The sequence below is a fragment of the Ambystoma mexicanum genome, chromosome 5p, assembly GCF_040938575.1.
Source record: "Ambystoma mexicanum isolate Mex_15411 chromosome 5p, UKY_AmexF1_1, whole genome shotgun sequence".
NCBI classification, from domain to species: domain Eukaryota; kingdom Metazoa; phylum Chordata; class Amphibia; order Caudata; family Ambystomatidae; genus Ambystoma; species Ambystoma mexicanum.
Window position 1 is genome coordinate 837,157,887 of NC_090930.1, and position 16,241 is coordinate 837,174,127.

The window sequence follows — 16,241 nt, forward strand, 5'->3', positions numbered from 1 at the left end:
CTCTCTAGCTATGCAGATGCCTTGTGTGCGCCACCCTGCTGCTCACATTGTGTGCATCATTCCCCACCATAAACAAAATGAGCACCACACACACCATGTGTGCACTCTCCCTACTCCTTTGTACACCCTCTTGTGTCGACCATAGATGGCACTTTACACAATATGTGTGCATTGTCCCTCAAATTTGCAGACACGTGAACCCGGACAGAAAATAATGATGTGCTGTGCACCAGGCAGCACGCTGCAGCTAGTTGGACGATGAGCGAACCACCCAGGCTGGCCTGGATGTTTGCTTACAGTCCAGCCCTCATTTTACTTAACACTGCCCTGCTGCTTCATCACTTCACTTGGGGGGAAAAATGAACACCCCCACTTTCCCTCGCCTAGATTTTGATTGGGGAAGGGTAAATGACATATCCCCCCTGCTTACAATTGTGGGTGGATTTACTCCCTCTGCCCCCCCATGTCATACGCCCATGTCTTCCGTGACATCTGAAGCAAGACAATGTTTTCTGAAATTGTGAATAGACCTCCACATTGCTGTGTTGCAAATATCTGCACTGTGGTGTGTCTCAGTAAGGCAGCAGTAGCTGCTTTACCTCTGGCGGAGTGAGCCTTTGGTCTACTTGGAAGAGGGCAAACTACCCGTTTGTTGCAGCAGTGAACAATGCAGCCAACAGTGCCTCTGGAATGATTTTTCGGAAGATGAAGGACCTGTAATGCACAGTGGTTTAGTCTTCCCTACTGCCTTAATTATCTACAGATATTTCAACACTGCATCAAACGTGTTCTGTTTGTTAAACAGGATGCAATAGTGTCTGATTTGCATGGATATTCAAAAGATTTTGAGAAAGGACGGGCGGGTGGGTGTTGAGGACTCACTTTTTTTATAGGCTTTGTGTTCTCACAGGCCATCAGTATTTCACAAGGATATTTCACTGACTCCAGTGGTCAGTGTAATCTCTATATTCCAAGTATAATGCTGTAAATCTAGGTTGAATGGGGAACTCACCAACTTGGGCAAATACTATGTTCTGCTCCCCAGGTAGAGCAAGCCTCGTTATTGGAGTGAACACCTCAATCAGACAGGACTTTGTGTACCTTTGTAGTTGGAGGCCTGGGAAGGGCTTCTCTTACTTTTTTTTTAGAAGTATTTGAAAGATCAACCGTTTGCAGGTTATTGTCCCAGGGTTGTTAAATGGCATCTCCCCATTGGTCGATTATTTTGCGCTATATAAGACTGTATGGCTTAGATTTCATATAGCTAAAGAATTAACTAGTGGCGAGGTTGCTGCGCGAGTCTCCTGGTATGTGTTGCTGGCAGGCTCTCGGTGTGGTGCACTGTCTGATCCTGGAGGTGCTGCTGCGAGACATGGATCTGAGTCCCCAGCGGGGGGCGGAGGCAGCCTCTCAGCCGTGGGGAGGCTCGGAGCGGGGATGGCCCCGCTTCGAGCCTCCTCATTGGCTGAGGGGCTGCCACGCCCACCCACAGAGGACAAGGCAGCTGGAGTCCTGGCCGAGAATCGAAGGATTCTCGGCCGGTTAAGGACCCGGCGAGAGCCAATCAGAATGCGTGTTGCATTCTGCTTGACTCTCACCGGGTACTAAGTCTCAATACGGCCCTTTTGGCTGGATCTATAAAGCGTATGTTTTGTGAGCAACTTCTAGACAAATAGTTAATAAGGCAGTACCTTATTTTCTTCACGTATCCATGGACCCACATTTCTCTGCCCATAATAAATGCAGAATCTTTTTCCGCTTGATGCTGTGATATGCTCCAATGGCTGGCCATTTGGCTTCTTTCAGAAAGTTAATGCAATCCAAAAGTACGACCTCACGAGCCAGGTGGTTAAGATCAGGCAAGAATTTGATACAAGAAGCTGCCTCACATTTTTGTCAGATTCTGCTTGGTTACGCTGCAGTATTTTTTTTTTTTTTTTTTTCTTCTTATTTTTTTTTGTTTCATTATTTATTGTTTGTTAAACAACAAGAGACACTTTTCACACAAAATATATTTAAGAACACACAATGCCGATAATAAACCTGAAGAACAATTCATATAAAAACAAAACCATTCAATTCGTCAGTTCATAAAAATGATGAATCCAAAGAAAAATATTACATCACACCACAAAATTCCTAATTAATCCTACAATTTTAAAACCCAGATACAGACGAAGATCAGGATATAAATCATTAGAGGCTATTTCACAATTAAAATCCACTTGTTTATTTATTCCTCCCTCCAAGCCCCCATGATTTACTTCAATAGGCCAATTGGTCCGGAAAAACCATCTCTAAAAAAACCATCTTAGAGCTTCAATCATCATAGACACTGGTGGATCACTAAGCAAGCAAGGTATGCCATATTTCTCCAGTGCCTTCAAGTCTTGTAATAGACAAAAACCTTCCTATTGTGTTATCACGCAGAATAGCAAGTTTACAACATGCCATTACCAAGTGACGGAGGGTTTCAATTGCCCTATGACAAAGCCGACATAACCTCTCGCATTTTAGAATATTTTCTCTAGCCCCTTTTTCTTGCATGTGGCAAATACATTTGGCTTCAGGGAGAGCCACGTGTGCATACTTATTTTACTGGGGTATTTCATTCATTCCCCCCACTACTTCTTCTATCATAGATAAAGTGCACAAACCCAACAACCTCCTATTCTCAATCCAAATCAACCGGGCACGTTCTGGCTGTGTTTGGTCTACACACAAGCATTTCCTCAAACACCACACCCTGCCATAATCGTAGTACATTTTCATAGTACATTTTTCAGCCCATTTGAAGAGAGGTTAGCAGCCTCTACCAACAGTAAGCACTGCAACTCTGCAAAGAGCCACCTGGGGGGACAAGTAGGCTTCTATGTAGTTGCACTTCTCCAGTTGATCCTGGCTTGATATAATGCCTAGTATGTGTCTCATTGCCGGCAAAGGGGTGCCCTGTGGCAACTTGAGCACCTTTCAAAAAAGCTTGCCCTCAAACTGCAACCAGGCCCCCTTAGCCTTTGTCACTTCAGCACCATGTATAACACTAGGAATATTCTTTTAAATGGTCAAATGTTAGTACAGGGAGGAATGAAAATCGACCATATTTGATTGATTGGCTATATATAAAGCGCCTATACAGATGTATTGCAAGGTGCAACCAAGGAGGGAGGCGGAAAATGGAAGGGAACAAGACAAACTCTTACTAGGCCTAGTATAATTTAGATCGTGCAAGTGTGCAGACACAAATTGCAGTGGGGAGGATGGGGGAGAAGTGCACCCAATGGAACAGTGCCCTGGGTTAAGTGCAGGAAGGCAGGGCTTCCAAGGGGAACATGCCCAGGAAGTGCAAGGCAGGCGGCAGTGCAGGAGTGCCTGACAAGTGCTAGGGATTGGGTGGGGGGCGGCAGGCATAGGTTAGGGGGAGGCAGAGAAAAGGAAGGTCTTGATGAGCTTCCGGAACTCGAGGTCCGGCTGAAGGCGGAGAGTGGCAGGGAGGCCATTCCAGAGGGAGGCACCTGCAGAGGAAAGAAATGTACCACCCAGTCTCTGCTTGGGGAAGTGACTTGCCCGTTAGAGAATTGGAGGTAGACGAATCTGGAAGGAAGGTACTTGGGAGGAGAGCGTTGGACATAGTACAGGGCCTGGCCACATAAGGCCTTGTGGACAATGCAGAGGATCCTGAACTTGATTCTTGCAGCTACAGGGAGCCAGTGGAGGGATTTGTAAGCCAGAGATGCGGTCCCTAGGCTTGAGGCCATGGATAAGTCTTGCGGTCCTGTTTTGGATGAGTTGCAGAGGGTAGAGTTAGGTAGATTGAGAAAGAGGCTGTTAATCGTCAAGCCTAGTGAGAACCAGGGCTCTGGAGACAGTGAGCTTCTGGTGGGAAGGTGAGGAAAGGTAGAATACCTCTGAGGAGATGCAGTTGGAAATTGGACTTTTTAGAGATGTCTGTGATGTGTGGAGAGAACGAGAGAATGGAGTTGAAGATGACCCTGAGGTTTTTTGCCTCGCCAGAGGGTGAGAGCTCAGGGCAAGTCTAATTCTCTTAACTGAGAGATTGCATTACTGAAGTGTTACTAGGCAACCATTGTTAATTAAGTTTATTAGGGACACAAATCGGTTCCATGTGTTAATAAAGGCCCGCAAAAATATCGCCATACAAGAATGGCGCCATATTTATGCGGTAAGATTAACCCATTAAACCTGCGGGGGACACCCCTACAACCACTGCTCCATTTACCCCAAAAACTATCCCCATTAATATCGCCAAAAAACATTGGACGTATCCAATTTCTGTCCCTTCAACGACCAATGAAATTTCCTTGTTTGTTTACTTCATTCTTTATTTAAAACAAGAATTTTAGATTTTGCAACAGTAATTTCTAGGCCCACGCACTTGAAATGATCATTAGCCGCCAACAATGCTTTCTGGAGACCTATGCGAGTGTAGTCCAACAAAGCCAAATTGTTCGCATACAAGAGGTACAGGATAGAAAAGGTTCCCATTATTGGAGGATAGGTATTCATTTCTGCGAAGGAGCTACGCAAATCTGCTATAGAGGCATTAAAGAGCAAGGGGGCCAATTGTCGCCTGAGACTGCTTCATTTTCGTTTTTCACTTTTATTTTGTGGGATCAGAGGCAGGTGGGGGGGGGTGAAGGGCATAAATAGTGTGCCCTTCTGGAGACCGCGCCCAAGGACCTGCGTTAGTAAAACCTTGTGGAGTATGGTCCTTTTTATGTTCACCGTAGCACTAAAGGTGTATAGTTGGGTGCCGCCATTCTTCAAAGATGCTAACTCCAATTCATGCTCTTCAACCAGATTTTAGTTCAGTGTCTGCTCTTCAATTTTCTTATCCTGAAGGTGTACTGCTCCCAAGATAATCGCCCTTGTTATGGGTCACTCTCCCTCGAACCCTCAACCGTATCCCAACCTGCTAGTTGTACAGTGGTCAAGTTGTCAGTCTGCATTAGTATTGAATTGCGCTGAATCTGAGGGGGAGAGTATTTAAAGGCTACATGGATCCATGGAAACTCCTACAGGTTGATATACCTGCACTGGCAAGAACCATGAATCCTGGCTGAAAGATGATCTCACCATAAGAGGGATGTATCTATCCCTATGGTCTCTTCTTCCTGGGTGAAGGCCAAACAGAGCTTCCAACATAACTTGTCGCCAACCAGTAAAGAGACTTAAATAGTTTTCTATGTCTGGGTAACTTTTATCCTCCTATTGACAGGCTTCTTCCTGCCACTGAACTTCAGGCATTTCTGTTGCGGGTGCATGTGCAGCCCGCTCGCTTGTAGGATTCGTAAAATGCATGATTCGTCTAACCGAGTAGAGATGCCACTACGTCTTGATGATGCTTGCAGCCATAACATCTTTTGAGCCTCTTGCAAGAGATGCATGCTTCCTTCTGAATCGATCATCGTACCCAACATAAGCAGCTGGGACTTTGTTTACTGAAGTCCCAGGTCCTTGATCAGCTGAAGTGTTCTCCAAGTATGAAATGGAAGTGACTACAGTTAGCATTTTTTTGGAAAATGTCCTACATGTGAATAAAGCTTTTCCTCCTCTGATGCAGCCACTCCGATTGTAAAGTATGAAAAGGTTTGAAGAGCTTGCTTTAGACTGGAAAAAACTACTAAAAATGATCAGGCAGTGTCCGGTTTCCTTATCCGGATATGGGAATCTTGAGATCTGTGGCTGCAAGTCTGTCTCTTTCCAAGTGAAACATTATCTGGTTTGCCAACAGTCTATATTTTTCTCTAGTTATTTGTTCCCCAGCCTGAGAACTATTGGTCTTTTGTAACGAAAGGGTTCAAAACCTGTTCCAGATCCCTCGGTATGTAGCCAGTCATCGAGTAAGCGTGCAGAAAGCCATGTGTCTGCTGGGGATGATGGCAGCCTGCTTCTTTCTGGTTACACACGCCCGTCTGCGCATGCGCCGTATGCAGGAATGGCTCTTGAGCCAATGGTGTCAGGGAAGCGGTTTGTGGGACAATCTAGTGGTTGTCTTGACGGCCCTTGTTCAGTTGCTGCAGTGGCGGTTCGAAGGAGAACCTCCTGAAAGGGTAAACTTCACCACCCACACAGTAGAAGCCAAACTCCCCAAGGACATCCCCGTCAGGATGGGGAGCACACCGCCTGAAACAGACGCAGCATTTGGTCTCCATCAGTAGCAACCAAACATATCAATCTGTTAGAACTTCTTGTGGTATTCAAAGCCCTGAAAGTTTTTCAAACACACCTACAGGGGAAGACCATTCTAGTACTAGACAGCTCGACAGCCATGTATTACCTGAACAAACAAGGGGGCACTCACTCTCCAGTGGTGTCTAAACTGTCTCTGAATATTTGGAAATGGGCACTCAAAAATATTTTCTATCACCGCGTTCCAGGGGAACACGATCCTCTGGCAGATGTACTCAGCGGAGACTTGCATCTACCTGTAGAGCACGAATGGCGATTGCAAGAATGCATTCTACACGTTTTTGCAGAATGGGGTCATCCAGACATCGGAGAAAGCACAATGCCTTACTACGCCTCCAGGTACCGTCAAATAGTCCAAAGGGGGCGGTCTCTGGATAACCTAGTCAGGGAGATTTGCCTATGTGTCCCCCCCCCCGCCCCTCATTCCCCTACTCCCCCCCCCCCCCCCCCATCCCCCATTCCCCCTACTCAACAGTATAGTTCACAAGATTCATCCGGAACAAGTCATGCTGATCCTGGTGGCACCAATGTAGGCTTGACCGCCATGGTTACCTCATCTGATGAGAATGTCAGTCTCCCCACCGAGGAAACTGCCTTGACCATACAACAAGCTGTCACAGGACCAAGGGAAGACACTTCACCTGTGCCCTCAAACACTCAACCTAGCAGCTTTGTTCCTGAAATAAGTTCGGGCACCTCCAACTACCTCAAAGATGTAGGGAAATTCTTAAAGAAGCATGGAAGCCTAACACGAGACATTGTTACTCCAATAAGTGGAAGGTTTTGTCATCTGGTTATAAGACTGCCTTCCTAGTGGCAATTGACTGGAGAGATGAGGAACTGCAGGTTCTCTCCGTTCAAGACCCATTTGTAACCATTCATAAGGACAAAGCGGTACTACGTACACGCCCACACTTCGCGCCTCAATTTCTAAATTCCATGTGAACAATCCATCGACCTTCCAACTTTTTCCCAGCATCCTACTAACTCAGCTGGAAGAAGTCTTCATACACTAGATGTTAGAGCAGTGATGTATTACCTTAATTAAAAAAAAAAAAGAAAAAACACCAAGAAAGACAAACCTATTTGCTTCTGTTGCTGCTGATAATGAAGGTGAACCTTGTCTTGAACTCTGCCATATCTAGATGGATTGGTGAAGGCATCACACTGATTTTCTCTTGGGAAAATAGATTTACCCTTTACCCCTAGAGCACATTCTACTCGAGGCACAGGAGCTACTATAGCCTTTATTGGAAATATTCCTCTTGATTATATTGGCAAAGCAGTACCTGGAGTTGTTTACACGTTCACTCAACAGTACTGCTTAGACCCACACAGTCTGATTCTCATGTGGGACAAGCAGTGCTAAGACATCTCTTTGCTTCTGTTCTTTCACACATCCCACCACCATCTCCTGTTACTGCTCGCTAATCTATGCACAGCATGTGATTCTAAGAAGATTTACAAGACATACATTACTTGCTGTGATCTTATTTCTTGTGCTTGTATCTGCTTAGATTCACATGCACCCACCCTTCCTCCCCTCTTGGAGAAGGAACAAAGACCTCTTCCACCTTATTTTCTTCTGTGCTCACTCGCGCATTCTAGAAGTCTCCCTCACGGCAGAACAAAAACCAGTGGGACCTCGACACGTGAAGGATTTTGGGTACACTTAAACGTCAAGTTAGGGATAGCATTAGTCCTGCCCATGTCAACGTTCCTTTTTGATCTTCGTAAGAAAGATGCAATACTACGTGATTACCACTGGATGTCGGACAAAATGCACAGCATGTGTATCTAAGCAGATACAAGCACCAGAAATACGATTACGGTGTGTAATGTATGTCATTCTGGGACACACTTGTTTAAGCTTTCCTGTAATCTCACTTTCAAAAGGTTTAACTTTAGGGGCCTCATTATGGACCTAATCAAGCAGTACACCTTCATTTCCTCCTTTTTCCGGGTGGCTCCTGCAGCATTAGTTTCTTTGCTGCCTCTCAACATCTCGCCATTTTTAGTTTAGTGTTGCTAATGGCAAAATTGCAGAATAAAGCATTTTGTCTGACTGTTATTACATATTTTTTTTCCTTGCAGTACCTGGGCAAAATGATCTGCAATCCATCAGTGAATGGATCAAGGGGATGATCCTGAAGTTTCCTGCACGATGGTGTGCTTTTCTTTCTTTTTTTTTCACACCAGCTAGGATTTACAGGGTCTGCTTGCTGCTAATCTAAAGCTCTTGTTATGTTGAGCTCTGTTTCTCCATGTTTGGTACTAAGAGGACAAGGTTTCCTTTCAGGATGGTGTGGTTAAGGTGGCAACAGAGGTTTGGAAGAGGCCACATGCTAATAGTTTGTTGCACCTACACCAGGCACATAATGTTAAATTATCAAAAGTCATTGGGGGGGTTTGGGTTATTGGCCCAGGACAAAGACTTGCACTCTGGCATAGTGAATGCTAGGCAGTGCTCATTTGGAGTCAGCAGCTGATTGACACTGCAGCTCGCAGTATGGCAATGGACAGGAGCGATGCAAGACTTCAAGCACGATCTCCAATGCAGAGAAAAATTAAGTAGCACAGGCAGCATTAGACGGGCAGTACTGCACTTGAAGGTCTCTGCCCAGAAAGAGGTAGAAGACCGCTAAGGCCTCTTGTAGCTTCCAAGGCAAAAAGGTTGCCATTAGGATCAGTGTGTGGGGGGAGCCTGTTTCACATTGATTTACTTTGCACAGGATGCCTGGACCATGGTCTCCACAGGGTAGAGCCCCCCCCCCCCAACCACCCTTTCTCCTCGCAGCCAAATTGTCTTTGCTTTGCAGGAAGATGTACATGCGTTGCTCCCCCTGATTGCAATAGAGGATTCCCCCCCAACTCCCTAGCTGAGGAAGGCCAGGGATTCTTTATGCAGAGAGCAGGCATTCTGCTGCCAGGGAACACATTCCCTCTTCATCTACCCCAGAGAATTTGAATGACAAACTTAATTGTCACTTTTCTCCCCTGCTTGCTGTTCCTTCTGTTTATTCCTTTTACCTGCTTTACCCCCTTTGAGGTTTCGCTGAGCCTCCTGCTCCAAAGAACCAATCTAATTGCTAACCCCTCTTGATGCTTTTCCATCTGCCTTTGTCTCTTTAGTGTAGTCTCGTTTTCTTCCTTACTCATGTCCTGTCCCCTTTCCTCCATACTTGTGGGACACTCCGTCCTTCGTGAATGGACCGAAGCACTTTTTGTAGCATCAAAAATATTGTCCTATTTATTTTTTACCAGGGGCTATGACATGTGGCATTAGCCCCAACTTCTTGAGCCCCACACAGCGCATCGCCCTTCAGTCCTTTTCTCTGTGCGTTCGGGGTCGGATGCACTTGCATCATTGGGTTTATTTTTCCCCAAATGGTCCTTCAATGTCTTCTTGCTCCGGTTCTGCGTCAGTCTTTTCTTACGCCGCTGCCTAAAGGATTAACCTTGCGTTCCTCCTGCGGATGAGACTACGTGGCGGCGGATCCTCACATTCTTTGTCTCGAGTGCCTGGGCTCAGGCCATCGGTAGGACACCTGCTTCTATTGCGACTCCCTTTCGGTCCGCACCCTTCAGAGAAGGCTTGTCAGGTGGGAGGAAGTCTTCCACTCCACGCCTCCGGTATATCTTCGGATTTTCATTGAATAAAAGAAGAAACATCCGGTAAGTACTCTTCTTTTTAGGGCACCTCACCCGGGTGACTCCTTCCAGTGGTCATCTGGTGTTGGAGTTGCATCAGGTGTAGCCTTACCAGGGTTTGCCCTGAGGTACCCCAAGTGGGGTTTAATCTGGATTCCCGAGTTTCCTCCGAGGTTCCCACTCTGGGGGGCTTTGTGTACCAGGTCGCTTCCGAGGTTCTCCATCGGGCTAAACGCACTGGGGTCACTCATGAGGCTCTCAAGGGATTAAAAGAAGCACCAGCAAGGTCGAGGCTCCCCAGTTAGGGTCTAAAGTGGGCTTGTCCAACCTTTTTAGATATAGGGCCGAAGCATTAACGTTTTGTCGTCCAGTGGGCCGGTGAGCCAAAAGTAAACCACCTCACCCAAAGCAGTATATGAAAAAGCGATATTGTGTGACCTGACACAATAGCATCACAGGCAGTGATAGGCATGCAGTCCCAAAGATAGCTTTTGGTGTACGGGCGGTGATCAAAGGTTAGTTGCTTGTGATATTCTCCTATTAAGTTGCATTGACCCCACAACAGTTTTCCACTTTTTCTTTCTAACAAGCTGAATATCGGCATCGCTATTGGGAATTCTCATGGGCCCACCAGCGAACCCCTGTGGGATTCAGCGTGTGGGCACGCATTGGTAGTGCAGCGTGTGGGCACGCATTGGTAGTGCAGCGCGTGGGCACGCATTGGTAGAGCAGCGCGTGGGCACGCACTGGCAGTGCGCTCAATCTCTGCCACAAGACCAGGGGCTCTGTGCAACCAACCTAGCAGGCCTAGTGCACACTTTACCTTTTCTTTCTTTGACCAATAAATCAGGGGAAAGCGCGAACACTGACCCCACTACCAGAAATAATGTAGTGGAGTATCCCGCATTTGGGGACATAGCAGGGGTCCGCAAATCCAATGCGCAGTGGGTGAGCCTCGCCCACCCTGGGAGATCTGCCTTTGTGATCACAGATTCTCCCCTCCCAGGTAAGTATGAGTTGCAAGCAAGAGGGCAGGGTTTGGGCCCGTTCTGGAAGCCCTGCTAAGCGAGGGTGAGAAGGCAGACCCAGACCTGCCCCTCTCCAACCCCCCACCCCATCCCCTCCACGGAAGCTCTGAGCAGGCACCTGATATCATGGGGCGCACAGGTCTGGGGTTGGAGGCCTGCACACTTGACCTCTCCAGTGAATGCTGTGGACCTGAGCTGCTCAGCGCTGTCCCACTTGACTGCAGCAAAATTAATTTGCCGCAAGACGAGGGGCTCTGTGTGTAACCACTTGCACACCTTACTTTATTTCTTTCACCAATAAACCAGGGCTGTGGGCCCGATGAGCTGCTCGGAGCTTGACTGCAGCAAAATAAATTCTGCACAAATAAATTCTGCACAACCTTCAAGGGGAGGGGTTGGGGGGGTGAAAGGGTTAAAACACTTGCATCTAAAGCTCCATGCATTTGGGAACCCCGAATGCCCACTTTTAAAAGCACAAACTAGTTTTACCTTTCTTTATAAAACCTTTTTAAACGTACCTTTTCCACACCTATTTAAATTAATGTGTTTAAGCCTCTGATGACTTGCTATATCTCTACCTAGCGCTATAAAATTCTAGGGTCCTCGGCGCTATAAAGGACTATAAACAAATAAACTGTGGGAGGGCGGGGTGTACAGCAGAGGGGGAGAGATGCAGAGCAATACATACATGAGAGAAGTGCACAGAGTGGTGCACTGACGGGTGAGGTGCAAAGAGCAGGGCAAAAAAGACAGAGCTGCCCAGAAACTAGTGCACACAGTAAATCGGGGGAAGTGCCTCTTGCACCAAACTCTGGGATGACAGATAGGGGTCAGTGGTGTGTAGAACCTCGTGCAGCACAGAAGGCTGCAAACTGAGGTGCATTGTCTGAGCAGAAAGTAGTGCACAGAGGAGAGTAATGAAAAGAACGGTATGCAGAGAGACAGCTGTAAGGAGGTGCATTGTATGAGAAGTGGTGTGCCTGAGAGAGGGATGCAAAGAGGGGTACATTGATTGAGCGGGTAGTGGTGAACAGAGCAGAGTGGTGCACAGAAGGATGTGCAAGGTATAGATCTGCAAGGTCAGCTGCATTTGCTGAGAAGAGAGTGATGCCCAGAAGAGTGCAGTGTGCAGGGAAGAGGAATGTAGAGCGGTGCACAGGCGGCGAAGAGAGTGATACACAGAGGAGAGTGGTGTGCAGGGAGAAGGCTGCAGAGGAGGGTTCACTGGCTGATCTGAGTGGTGCACAGAGGAGTGGTGCAAAAAAGGTGCACAAGGGGAGAGAGCTGCAGCAAAAGGTGTATTGCCTGAGTAGAGGGTGGTGCACAGAGAAGGGTGCACAGGGGAAGAGCTGCAGAGAGGTGCATTGCCTGTGCAGAGGCAGTATGAGTTTCAAGCAAGAGTACAGGGTTTGGGCCCGTTCTGGAACCCCGCTAAGTGAGGGTGAGAAGGCAGGCGCTGGCCTAGCCCTAGCCCTCCCGGAAGCCACAACCCAGTTAATGTATTTATTTATTCAATGTTTGACGGATATCCGACAAACATTTCATAAATAAATTAACCGGGTCGTTGCTGAGAACTGTAACTCCACAACCATTTCTGCAATGTATGTCGGATCCGACCAACATTGCAGAAATAAATAAATTAGCTGGGTTGGTGGCCGAGGACTAATTTCCTCGGGTGATCGTGGGGTCACCCGAGGAAGTTCGTTTTATTTCTTTACCTTTTGAGCTTGCGGGCTGCGCGAACTGCTTGGAGGGCCGCATTGTGGCCCGCGGGCCGCTTGTTGGACAACCCTGGTCTAAAGGGACCAGATTATCCCCTAGGAGGGGAACCTCGGATGGCAAACATTAAACCGGCCTAGCTAAGTAGTGATAAAGTCGGACACACTGCTGATCAAAGTCTCAGTACTGGCTCTGCCAAGGATCCTTCGAAGGTGCTAATCTTCATTCCATGGCTCCTAAAATTTCAGAGGGTCACAAAATGGCGCCTCGGCCTGTGTTGGCCATTTTGTCTGGGCCCTCAAGGTGTTCAGGTCTAGAAGCCAGGCCCAGATCTTTGCGGATTGGGGGATGGGGGCCCGTAAGCGCAAGTCACAAGGGTTCAGGTCTTTTCTTGCAAAAGGACATTCTGGCAGAGGCCTGCAAAGTGAGAAAAACCCCATACAGGCCATCACATTAACAAGAGGATTGACGCCAAGTACAAGCATCGGCCTTCTGAAGAGATTCCTTTGGCTGTGTGTCTGCTTTCTTCTTCCACTGCTGTCGCGGCAGCGACTCTCCAGTGTAAATTTTCATTCTTCCTCCTCTGTATCACAAGGGGGACATGGTTCTAGAAGGGGTAGGGAAGAATGGTTTTGCGAAAGCCGGTCTTCACCTGTGTCCAGCAAATTAAGGCAGTCCTGGCGACAGCTAACCTTGTTATGGAGAGGGTTGTCGGAGTTTGAAAATTAATTCCTAGGATCGTCTTGACTGTTTCCGGACCGGCTTGTCAGATGCCAGGATTTGCTGGAGGTAGCAGCGCATCATATAGATACCTCTGCGCGTGGCCTCATGATTGATGTTGATATGATTAGCCAGGCATGGCTTCACGCGACCACGTTTTCAAAGGAGGTTCAGGAGGTCGTCCTTGACCTCCCCTTTGAGGGCAAGGAGCTAATTCATAGTTTCTCCGACGATGAGCTGGCAAAGACTAAGACTAGTACTTTACTAGAAAAATCTTTCTCAGTCCTTGCAAAGCCTCCAACAACCAGAGCATCTTTTTCCCAGAAGCTGGATTTCCGCTCGTGATGTTTTTTCTCCCACTCCTTGACCTCTTCTGCTGGGTCTACTACCCACTCCGCAGATGGATAGATCTGCCAAATGATGGTCCCATGTCATTGCGGTGGGGAGGCGCGTATCTCCTTGGCTTTGAGGACCATCACAACAAACCGATTGGGGGTCTTGTCAGTCGCCCGTTTGGTGTTGCGTCGTCTGCCCCTTCAGACGATTCCCTCCATCCCGTCCACCTTTGCATCAGACAGGGTCCCACTCGCTCTGTGCCGAAGTTCAGAAGTTTCTGGATTCGAACGTGGTAGAACATGTTCTTCTGCCAGAACAGGGCATGGGGGTTTTGTTCACCTATTTTTACAGTGCCAAAGCCCAACCAGGCTGGCCTGAACATTATCTTTGACCCGTCTGATTTGAAAATGTACATTCCACAAGAAAGATTCAAGAACGCCCACGCAAATCCGTCCTCCCTCTTGAAGGGCGATTGACTCTGCGTAGTGGCGCTTCAAGATGCGTATCTGCATATACCGATTTTGGTGTCAACACCCCAAATTCATATTTATTTTGGTGTGGGCCGATCATTTTTAACAGTCCTCCCCTTCGGGTTGAGCCCAGCGCTGCGAGTCTTTACGAAGATGACGGCTGTAATCGCATCGTTCCTCAGAATAAAAGTTAGTCTATCTCTATTTGGACGTCTGGCTCCTTTGGAGCCACTGTCCCTGTAAAGCAGCGGCTCGCTTGCACTTGCTTCTCCATCTGCTTTACTTTTCTGGGATTGCCAGTGAACTGGAGAACCTCATCAATGACGGTAGGTAGCACAGGACCTGATTTTCTTAGTTTGTCGCTGGACCCCCATTCAGTGACTGGGTCTTTCTGACCGGCGACAGGATGAGGGACTTATTGCAGATGTGCTCTGTGTTCCTCAATTCCACCCACTGGTCGGGCGTGGTGGTTTCAGCGTCTCCTAGGGCTCATGGCCGCTTGTGCCTTGGCCTTCCCTCTGGCGAGGTTGAAAATAAGACTTAACGCTCAGATGAAACGGATCCAGACTCCCATTTTAATTCCAGGGATTTCGGGACCTGATTCCCGATCTCCAATGGTGCCAGACTTCTCAAACTGGTGGTGTGGACTCCCTTTTGGGATCTGTCAGCGAAGGTCACATTAACTGATTCAACCTTACTTGGATGGGGGCAACGTTGAACCATCTGGAAGTTTTCGATCTACGGTCTCCTCTGGATCGAGAACGCCCTATCCCTGTCCTCAAGCTTTTGGCCCTTTTTCTGGCCCTGAAGGCTTTCCTGCCCTCCAATGGTTCGGATTCAGACAAACTCTGTGGCAATGTTCTATGTGAACAAGCAGGGCGGGGGAGGGCAGGGCACCAGAGCTTTGCTGCTAATGGACTTGGCCATTCAGATTTGGTAATCGGCAGTCCAGAACATATCCTGGGTCTAGAGAATATACAGGCAGACTCTCAGCTGCCGGTTGGTAGCAAACTAAAAGTGGGAATTCTCAGTGGTGGACTCCCAACTGTGGACTTGTTTGCTGCACCCTCCAACAAGAAACTTCCATGCTATGCTTCCAGGGACAGTCGGGGATTGCTTGGGGATGCGCTGGAGATTTCGTGGAACGGCAGGTTTGCGTTTGCCTTCCCTCGATTCATCAGGTGCTGTTGAAATGGAGCTTGCACAGCTGCTCTCTAATTTTCATAGCTCCTTGGTGGCCAGCAAGGTTCTGGTTCTCGAAGCTTCAACATAATCTTCTACACCAGATCAAACTGGTCTTGCATCCTGCCCCACAATCCTTCGGCATGGTTCCTTAGTGCAGGTCCCTAGCTCAGTTCCATCTCTCGGAGGACGACCTGCGCATCATCCATGCTGCGCGAAAGCCTTCCACGCGAGCTCGGTACAGGAGCAGGTGGCTTTGTTTCTTAGTGGTGCCTAGAAAGGCAGCTAATCAGGTGTCTATAGACTGTTCTTTTCCTTTATTTAGGATCTTGCATCTACAGGCATTCCTATTGTCTCATGTCTAACATACTTGTGCGTGATTGGTGCTTACCTTAACACAGATGCTTGTTCAGTCACGCTCACAAATCCGGTGGTGGTTGGGCATTTTGCTGGTGGGCTTCACCTTATCCCACCCATCAACCCACCTCACCCTAAATTGGTCCTCCAATGTGGTGCTCAATACACTGTGTCACAAACCTTTCTGAACCCCTGGCAACAGTGGAATTGAAACTCCTCACCTGTAAGGTGGGTTTTCTGGTTGCCATTATGTCGGCCACAAGGATACGAGTGCTGCAGGCTCTTTTCCATTGAAAAGCCTGTTCTAGCATTCCATAAATACATGTGCTTCACACTCGCCCCTCTTTTCTATCTCAAGTTGTTGAAATTTCATCTTAATCAGTATCTCCTTAGAAGTCTTTTTTTCCGGACCTGCGTCTGGCGCTGAGTGGGTCCTTCACAACTTGGACATTAGAAGGGCTCTCAAGTTTTAGTTGGACAGAAGCTCGTCTCATCTGTTATCTTTGGGAATCTAAAAGGAGTACAGGCATCTAAGGCCTCCGTTTCCCAGATTTTCCATCCACCCAGT

At 47.7% G+C, this 16,241-nt stretch overlaps 1 protein-coding gene and 1 non-coding gene across 5 annotated transcripts in view; one reads left to right on the forward strand and one right to left on the reverse strand.

Annotated features, from left to right (window-relative positions):
- Positions 1 to 16,241, forward strand: part of ANLN (anillin, actin binding protein) — a 728,409-nt gene that overhangs the window by 95,746 nt on the left and 616,422 nt on the right. The window lies entirely within an intron of this gene.
- On the reverse strand, positions 10,709 to 10,875 carry LOC138481820 (U1 spliceosomal RNA). Its single transcript, XR_011274430.1, has one exon. It is a non-coding gene; the product is annotated as a U1 spliceosomal RNA (small nuclear RNA).